This window comes from Chiloscyllium plagiosum, chromosome 15, assembly GCF_004010195.1.
Source record: "Chiloscyllium plagiosum isolate BGI_BamShark_2017 chromosome 15, ASM401019v2, whole genome shotgun sequence".
Classification (NCBI taxonomy): Eukaryota; Metazoa; Chordata; class Chondrichthyes; order Orectolobiformes; family Hemiscylliidae; genus Chiloscyllium; species Chiloscyllium plagiosum.
In genome coordinates, this window is record NC_057724.1 from 80817767 (window position 1) to 80827624 (window position 9858).

General features: G+C 43.2%; 1 long non-coding RNA gene across 2 annotated transcripts in view; it reads right to left on the reverse strand.

The window, feature by feature from the left end:
• The window catches only part of LOC122557449, a 41440-nt gene that overhangs the window by 22626 nt on the left and 8956 nt on the right, over positions 1-9858 (reverse strand). Inside the window, exon 2 of one of the 2 annotated variants that reach the window (XR_006313835.1) lies at positions 391-510. This is a non-coding gene — a long non-coding RNA (uncharacterized LOC122557449). Of the gene's footprint in view, positions 1-383; positions 511-9858 lie in introns of both variants that reach the window. The other variant, XR_006313836.1, reaches the window with a different exon arrangement.

The following is a 9858-nucleotide window of genomic DNA, read 5'->3' on the forward strand; positions in this document are numbered from 1 at the left end:
GTGTGATGCATGAGGAATTGTGAGGGGTGGAAGTGGTTGTGGGTGTGGCCATGTTGGGGGTGGAAGTGACATCATCAATCAGCGTGGGGGTGGCAGCTGCATCAGCCGCATGGCTAATGGCGTCTGAGTAGTTTCTGAGGCCAGGGGAATCTTCTGGAAAATTTGAGGAGCGCTGGTTAGTTAGAGTTTGGCGTCAAAATCTCCTCTGAGACATGGGAAGATATTTGGGAGAACGTGGGAAAGATCTCAATTTGCGATAGGTCTCATGCTTTACAGTTGAAGATTTTCCACAGGATCCACTTGGCTCCAGATTGTTCATCAAAATTTAAAGTGGGAGTATCTTCAACATGTCCCACATGCAAAGCGAGTACGGGCACACTTACTCATTACCTCTGGTCCTGCTGTAGACTCCGGACATACTGGAGTGCTGTAGTGTAATCGAGAAGATCCTGGGGACAAGGGTACAGATGGACCTGATTTCTCTTCTTCTTGGCCTGCCCAGTGTATTCCCTGTGGATGCACATAAGAAAAGACTTTTGTCCTGGGTTGGGTGTCTGAAAATCTTCCAGGTTTATCGGGTTGGTGTAAGATTGTTATGGAGCATTTCCCTTTGGATTTTCTTACAAGGATGGTGCATCATAAAACTAAGAATTTTTATAAGACATGGCAGCCCATTTTGGACTACCTGGACACAGACCTGTCTGAAAATGTGTTGCTGGAAAGGCGCAGCAGGTCAGGCAACATCCAGGGAACAGGAGAATCTACGTTTCGGGCATAAGCCCTTCTTCAGGAATGAGACCTGTCTGCCAAACTAGTAAGGAATTTTATATAGCCGTTAATGATTAATGCCCAGAGAGGGGGATCTGGGAAGGTATGAATATGTGTAAATTAATGCTCTCGGTGGCTGAGTGCCAGTGTTCTGTCTCACTGAGCCCTATTATTTATTATTATTTATTATTAGTTGGTTGTTATTTGTTATTATTTATTTATATATTTAGTTGTCTTTTATATATAATTTATACATTTGTACATTAGTGCAGTTTGGTTTTTTCTTGTTCTTTGTAATGTTTTGAATTATATTGTTTTGTATTTGTTGTAATATCAGAATCCATTTTTAATAAAAATATATTTTTAAAAGATATACTGTATTAAGAGTCGTTCATAAAAAAAATGGTTCAACAGCAATCATCTTCCTTCACAGGTTTTCAAATTCGCAGGTTTCACAACTTTCCAGGTTGCTTTTATGGAAAAAAGGATAGACTGGGCTTTGAACTTAACACACAGGGTCTTGACAATGTGAACGTGGAAAGGATGTGTTCTTTTGTCGGAGCATCTCGAAGTAAGGATTACTGTTTGAACCAGGGGGCCATGTCTTTTGTGGAGACATTGAGAATAAGATTCTCTGTTATGTGTTTTTGGAACTCATATTCAAAGGCTGGTGAAAGCGGAGTATTTGGGGTACTTTGTTTAAGGGACAGGTAAAGTCTGAATGAGAAAGAGAGTGAATTATTATTGGAGGTAATGTGGAATTGGAGGTTTTTGGAATGTGGAGTTGGGGTTGCAGTCCGATCAACAATCTTATTAAATAAAGCAGGCTTGAAGCAGCTGAGTGATCTCTGCAGCACCTCACTTGTACATTTTGCCACCTGCATTTTTCTGGACACCACAGCTTCTAAATCTGCCTTTCTGTTGTTCATATCAACTTATTTCCTACATTTTGCACACCTGCGATATTTCTGTCCATCCATTTAAACCTGTTTCTTTGTAACCTAAATAACCTCAACTTTTCCAGATTTAAAAAAAATCTCATGTCACTTTTAGTTATTTTCATCACTGATCTTAAATCCACACCTTCTGGTTTCAGATCTTCCTGCTACTTATCAAACCCCTTTATGATTTTAAACACATCATTTCTCCTCAAAACCTTCACATTTTGAGGAAAACAATACACATTTCCCTAGTCACCACACTACTGGATTTGTTGAGATATGACAATAGACAATAGACAATAGGTGCAGGAGTAGGCCATTCAGCCCTTCGAGCCTGCACCTCCATTCAATATAATCATGGCTGATCATTCCTAATCAGTATCCTGTTCCTGCCTTATCTCCATAACCCTTGATTCCACTATCTTTGAGAGCTCTATCCAAGAGCTCTCAAATCTATATGGGAAGAGGTTTGTATACATCCCTTTTGCATTTAGTTAATAGATGTTTGAATAGTGGCACACTGTAAGCCATTTACAATAGGGAATAATGAGAGCTTGTGAGAAAAGGGAGATTTCCAATTACATATGGGTGGGTGATAGTAACCTGGAAGCTGCATTCATAGCGTGTTTTGGGACAATTTCTAAGACCACATACTCAAGCCAAGCAGAGCAAGTCGTTCTAGATCTGGCAATGTAAGTAAGACGAGAATTGATTAATGATATTGTAACTATAATGCCCTTGAATAGTGTAATGGGGTAATGTATCAGTAATACAGAGGCCAATGATAATACACTGGGATCAGGGTTCAAATTCTATCCTGATACCTCATGGAATTTAAATTAGTAAAATCTGGTATTAGAAAACCATTCTTAGTAATGATGACAATGAAGACATAATGTTGTAAAACTACATTAGGCCCACTAATGCCTTGAGGGAAGGAAATCTACCATCCTTTACCTGGCCTACATGTAACTCCAGACCCACAGCATCATGGTTGGCCCCTAACTGCCCTCTGAAATAGCCTATCAAGCCAATCAGTTCAAGGGCAGTTAGAAATGGGCAACAAATTCTAGCCTTACTAGTGACACCCACCACATGCTATGAAAGATTAAGAAAAGGGTTGAATTTTGTGTTCAGATTTAGGGAGAGAAGCATGGCACAATGATTGGATGGGTGGTTGACGATGAAGAAGATCAAAGTGAGATTGCTGGATGCTGTTTGCTTTAAATAATATTCATTCATGGTTTATGTGTGGTGCTTGTTTGACCAGCATCTATTGCACATCCCTAGTTGCCCCTGAGGGAGGGAATTCCAGGATTTTGACCCAGTGACAGTGAAGGAACGGTGATATATTTCCAAGTCAGGATGGTGAGTGGCTTGGAGGGGAATCTGTAGGGGGTGGTGTTCCCATGTATCTGCTGTCCTTGTCTTTTCTGGATGGAAGTAGTTGTCGGTTTGGAAGGTGCTGTCTGTGGAGTATTGGTGAATTTCTGCAGTGCTACTGAGCAGTGTTGGAAGGAGTGGATGTTTGTGGACATGGTGCCATTCAAGTGGGCTGCTTTGTCCTGGGCATAGTCTCAAGTGTCATTGGAGCTGTCCCCACCCAGGCAAATGGGGAGTATTCCATCACACTCCTGACTTGTGCCTTATAGATGGTGGACGAGCTTTGGGGAGTCAGGAGGTGAGTTACTCCCTGCAAATTCCTAGCCTCTGACCTGCTCTTGTAGCTACTACTTTTATGTGACAAGTCCAGTTGGGTTTCTGGTCAAAGTTTAACTCCACGCTGTTGATAGTGGGGGTCTCATTGATAGTTACACCATTGAATATCAAAGGGCAATGGGTTAGATTCTCACTTGTTGGAGATGGCCATTGCCTGCCATTTGTGTGGTGCACATAAGCCTGTTACACCTCAGCCCAAGCCTGAGTATAGTCCATGTTTTGCTACATTGGGCATGGACAGCTTCAGCATCTGAGGAACTACAGGTGGCACTTTCGACCTTGTGGATGAAGCAGCTGACAATGGTTGGGCCTCAGACACCACTGAAAAACTCATGCAGAGACTGATCTCCATAAAATCCCTACAGTGTGTATACAGATCATTTGTCCCAGGAAGTCCACACTGACCCTCTGAAGAGCATCCCACCCAGACTCACCCCACTACCCTATCCCTATAATCCAACATTTCCCATGGCTCCACCCACCACAGGCATCTTCCTACGTGCCAGGTATGATCAATGGAAAGCTTTCCCCTGATTCCCATTTCCCCCAGTCTACCAGGGCCTATTGATGCCACACTCAGTGAAATGCAGCCTTGATGTCAAGGGCTGTCCCTCTCCCCTCCCCTCTGGAATTCAGCTCTTTTGTCCATGTTTGACCCAAGGCTGGAATGAGGTCAGGAGCTGAGTGACCCTGGGGGAACCCAAACTGGGGGTCACTGAGCAGGTTACTGCTGAGCAGGTGCTGCTTGATAGCCCTGTTGATGACTCCTCCCATCACTTTACTGATAATCAAGAGTAGACTGATGGGACAGTAATTGGCTGGTTGGATTTGTCTTGCTTTTTGAAATGCAGGACATACTTGGGCAATTTTCCACTTTGTCAGATAGATGCCAGTGTTGAAACTGTACTGGAACAGCTTGGCCAGGGAAGCGTCAAGTTCTGGAGCACAAGCCTTTAGTACTATTAGTGAATATTGTCAGGGCCCATAGTCTTTGCAATATCCAGTGTCTCCAACCATTTCTTGATGTCATAGGGAGTGAATGGAATTGCCTGAAGACTGGTATCTGTGACGCTGGGGACCACTGGAGGAGGCCGAGATGGATCATCCACTCGGCAATTCTAGATAAAAATTTATTGCAAATGCTCCAGTGTTATCTTTTGCACTGGGGTCCTGGGCTCCCTATCATTGAAGATGGTGATGTTTGTGGAGCGTCCTACTCCAGTGAGTTGTTTATTTGTCCACCACCATTCACGATTGGATGTGGCAGGACTGCAGAGCTTAGGTCTGATTTGGTGGTTATGGGATCACTTAGCTCTGTCTGTCACTTGCTGCTCATGCTGTTGGGCAAACAAATAGTCTTACCAGGCCATGAGGTGACAGATTGTGCTGGAGTACAGTTCTGCTGCTGTTGATGGCCCACAGCGCCTCATAGATGCCCAGTCTGGAGTTGCTAGATGGGTTCAACGTCAGTACCATTTAGCATGGTGACAGTGCCACACAACACAATGGAGGTTATTCTAGGACCTGAAGTGGACATTGAGATCCCCCACCTAGAGTATATTCTTGTACCCTCACAACTTTCAGTGCTTCCTCCGAGTGTTACTCAACATGGGGTGGCAGAGGTGGGAAACAGCAGGAGGGTATCTTATACCTTATTTAGCGGATTAAAACAGGAAGGATATGAAAAAACTCACAAGTGAAATCAGATAAGAGTCAACATGATTCTGTGAAAGGAAAAGCAAACTAGGACTGATTTATTTGTGTTCTTTGGGGAATTAGTGTGCAATGTGGATAAAAGGAGAGTTACATATCAGTAAGATAAAGAACAACGTTTCAACCTGGAGTTTATACTCTCTTCCTCTATTTAAGCCAATGCAAGTAAAAAAAATAAAAAAAATTTAAACAGTTTTTTTAAACTTATCCTGTCACCTTCAGAATTATGAACTCAGGCACCCAGTTTTTGTTTCTGTTTCAGCAGCCCAGTTAAATTTGAAGTTAATTTTGCCTCTGCTCATACTCCTTAAAAAGTGTCTGTCCAGCACGTGGATGGCAGCTCACCATCGCTTTCTCCCAGTCACAACCTGGGAATAAATTGGACAGATGTTTTCCTGCCTCTGAACACGCTGACAGACAACATCATTGGTCAGGAGACCTGGGTTCACAGTTCACTGTTGGCCCTCTCCTTCCCTTCCCTTCTCTCCTCAGTGTAATCACAGCAACTCTTTTCTCCTTGTGAATGTCAGGGTCACTCCCTCTCTGTCAAGGTCACAGAGTTTCACTCACAATATTGCCAGCAATCACAGTGTCATGTGAAACCATTGTGTGCTGCCTTTGCTGATAGACAAGGTCATTCACAGCAACTTCCAATCTTGCCTTAAAGGAACAATCAAGTCACTGATGCACACTGCATTTACCCAACAACTCGGAACTCACAAAAGCTATTGTAAAAACATCCTGAATCTTAATTAGGTGCAATGGTGTTGTTGGATAGGCACCTTTCAAATAACCTTGAGATGGACTGGCTGATCCAAAACACATATGTTACAGACTTTGTAATAAGATTAACAGAACATTTGTGTAACCCTAATATTACTTCTGTATTCTTGCTGTATGACCAAACATAACTCAATGCATTAACAAAGTCGTACCACATTTTATCATGATTCTGTTTTAAGATAGGCTTCCCCAGTTGTTCACAAATTGCACTGTCCCTGTCAGTGTAACTTGACAACACGTAGCCTGACAAAGGTCAGAGTGAGGCAGCTGCTCTCTGCTCAGTCTCCATCTTACTCAGCATCCCTCTGTCTTACACAGTTTCAACTTGCTGTTCTCCTTGCACAGCACAGTTGCTTCTCGGTTAGAAACTCATGGGTTCAAGCCCTAACCTTCAACCACAACCTGCAGTAAAATAATACCCTGTGATGGAACATTCACAGCTGTTCATTCATAACAAACACAATGAGATTCAAAGCCATGAAAGGCCATCTTGAGACAAAAAACAAAATCTGGTCAAGGAGTGGTGTATAAATGGAAAGAGACAAAGGTCAGAATATTGTTTCAATTTCCAGGGCTCCTCTGAAGAGGTTTTTGTTTATTTTTGGGGGCTACCCTTTCATTAGAACATAGAAAAGTACAGCACAGAACAGGCCCTTTGGCCCACGATGTTGTGCCGAGGATTAATCCTAAAGTAAAAATAACCTAACCGACACATCCCTCAACTCACTGCTATTCATGTGCATGTCCAGCAGTCGCTTAAACGTCCCCAGTGACTCTGCTTCCACCACCACAGCTGGCAACACATTCCATGCATTCACAACTCTCTGTGTAAAGAACCTACCTCTGACGTCTCCTTTATACCTTCCTCCTAATATCTTCAAACTATGACCCCTCATACTAGACAATCCTGCCCTGGGGAAAAGTCTCTGGGAATTGAACATAGAACATAGAACATTACAGCGCAGTACAGGCCCTTCGGCCCTCGATGTTGCCCGCCCTGTCATACTAATCTGAAGCCCATCCCACCTACACTATTCCATGTACATCCATTTGCCTGTCCAATGACGACTTAAATGTACTTAAACTTGGCGAATCTACTACCAATGCAGGCAAAGCATTCCATACCCTTACTACTCTCTATCTATTTCCTCTCATTATTTTGTACACCTCGATCAGGTCACCTCTCTTCCTCCTTCTCTCCAGAGAGAAAAGTCCAAGCTTATTCAACCTTCCTTCATAAAACAAGCCCTCCAGTCCAGGCAGCACCCTGGTAAACCTTCTTTGCACCCTCTACAAAGCCTCTGTATCTATCCTATAGTAGGGCGACCAGAACTGGGCACAATATTCCAAGTGTGGTCTCACCAGGGACTTGTAGAGCTGCAGCAAAACCTTGCGGCTCTTAAACTCGATCTCCCTGCTAATGAAAGCCAAAACACCATATTCTTTCTTAACAACCCTATCCACTTGGGTGGCAACTTTGAGGGATCTACGTACTTGCACACCCAGATCCCTTTGTTCCTCCACATTACTAAGAATCCTGTCTTTAATCATATATTCAGCATTCGAGTTCAACCTTCCAAAATGCATCACTTCGCATTTACCCAAGTTGAACTCCATCTGCCATTTCTCAGCCCATCTCTGCATCCTGTCTATGTCATGCTGCAGCCTGCAGTAGCCCTCGATACTGTCAAAAGCCACCTCCAACCTTTGCGTCTTCTGCAAATTTACTAACCCACACCTCAACCTCCTCATCCAAGTCATTTATAAAAACTACAAAGAGCAGAGGCTCAAGAACAGACCCCTGCAGGACCCCACTCAACACTGACCTCCAGGCAGAATACCTTCCATCTACAACCACTTTCTGCCTTCTGTCAGCCAGCCAATTCTGAATCCAGACAGCCAAATCTCCCTGTATCCCATACTTCCTGACTTTATGAGCTTACCATGGGGAACCCTATCAAATGACTTGCTGAAGTCCATATACACCACATCCACTGCTTGACCTTCGTCGACCGGTCTTGTCACCTCCTCAAAGAACTCAATAAGATTAGTGAGGCATGACCTGCCCCTCACAAAGCCATGCTGACTGCCTTTAATCACACTATGTTTTTCCAAATAGTCATAAATCCTATCCCTCAGAATTCTTTCCAAAGCTTTGCTGACCACAGACGTAAGACTGACTTGTCTGTAATTGCCAGGGATTTCCCTATTACCCTTCTTCGAAAGAGGAACAACATTTGCCCCCTTCCAATCCTCTGGTATGACTCCCATAGAGAGTGAGGAGGCAAATATCCTCGCTAGCGGCTTAGCAACCTCCTTTCTCACTTCCCGGAGCAGCCTAGGATAAATCTGGTCTGGCCATTGGGACTTATCAATCCTAATGTTTTCCAAAATTTCCAGCACATCAACTTCATCAATCTTGATCGGGTCAAGATCGTATCCCAGCTCGTCAAAGTTCTCACTCTCACTAGATCAATTAGGTAATGCTGACATGTGGTAACAGTGTATTTATAATCTGTATTTGTGGTGATACACAAGGTATCTGAACATTCCCCACAGAAGCAGAATGAGAAGAATTTGTTAATATCATCAATAATAATCAAATCTTCATTAAACGCAAAGTCACAACACATAAAGATAGGAGTGTAGTGGTAATGTCAAGGTAACGTTCTGATGGCATGAATTAAAATTTAAGTTGATGAAATTTGAATTCATTAAAAAAGACTAGAATAAAAAGCTAATCTAATGATGACCATATGACCACTGTTGAACTTCGTAAAAACCCATCTAGTTCACTAATGTCCTTTATGGAAGCAAACTGATGTCACCTGACCCGGCCTACATGTGAGTCCAGACCCACAGCAATATGGTTAAATCTTAACTGCCCTCTGGGTAATTGGGGATGGGTAATAAATGCTGGTCTGGTCAGCCATGCCCACATACAACAAATGAATATTAATAAAAGCATTAATTTCTTGGATATTACAGTATTTAAATTCACAGAATTGTTACAATGCCAAAGGAAGCCTGCTCTGGTTCTTGAAGCATTTTGATTTAGTGCTATAATGACGCAAGGATAGCAAGCCACTTCACTGGATTTACAACAGAGTGATATTAAAACATGAAGTGACTCTGAATTGCTTCATTATTCCCAACCAGAGTTTACAAATAACAGATCCTGGACACCAAGTTTATAACTTAAACAAAAAACATAAACAATTTGCTGTTAAGAATATAACTTCAGCAGAACACAGTGTTGCAAAGTTGAGTAGAGTAATTGTAGATTGGGAGGCAGGAAGTTAGAATTTGGTGTGTGCAAAATGCTAGCAGGGGAGAGGGGGTCGAAGCATTGCATGGTGTTTTTCTGTGCTTAGAGATTAAAATGGATGTCTGTGAGCAGCAGGTTGGAGGTTTGCAAGTACACAGAGAGCACCCGAGCTGAAGCATTTTGTATCGAAAGGCCGTACTGTTAGCAGGCCCAAGCAGCAGTTTTTAACCAAGGCAACAGGCTTCTGAATTTAGCTAATCAATTTGAACCAGGCACTTAGGTACCAAAAACTTCTTCAGTTTAAATCTGATGGTTTTGGCAACGTAGGACCAAATCTATTGTAAGAAATATTGTGATGTCATAATGGGTATAAAAGTAAAGGGCATGTGGACAGAGCACCGTCCTGTCCCCCTTAGTCCAAGTAGTTTGGCGCACCGACCTTTACACCGCTGAGGCCAAACGCCAGCTCGCGGACACCTCCTCCTACTGCCCCCTTGACCATGACCCCACCCCCCACCACAAAATCATCATCTCCCAGACCGTCCATAACCTCATCACCTCAGGGGACCTCCCATCCATTGCCTCCAACCTCATAGTCCCACAACCCTGCACCACCCACTTCTACCTCCTGCCCAAAATCCACAAACCTGACTGCCCCGGCCGACC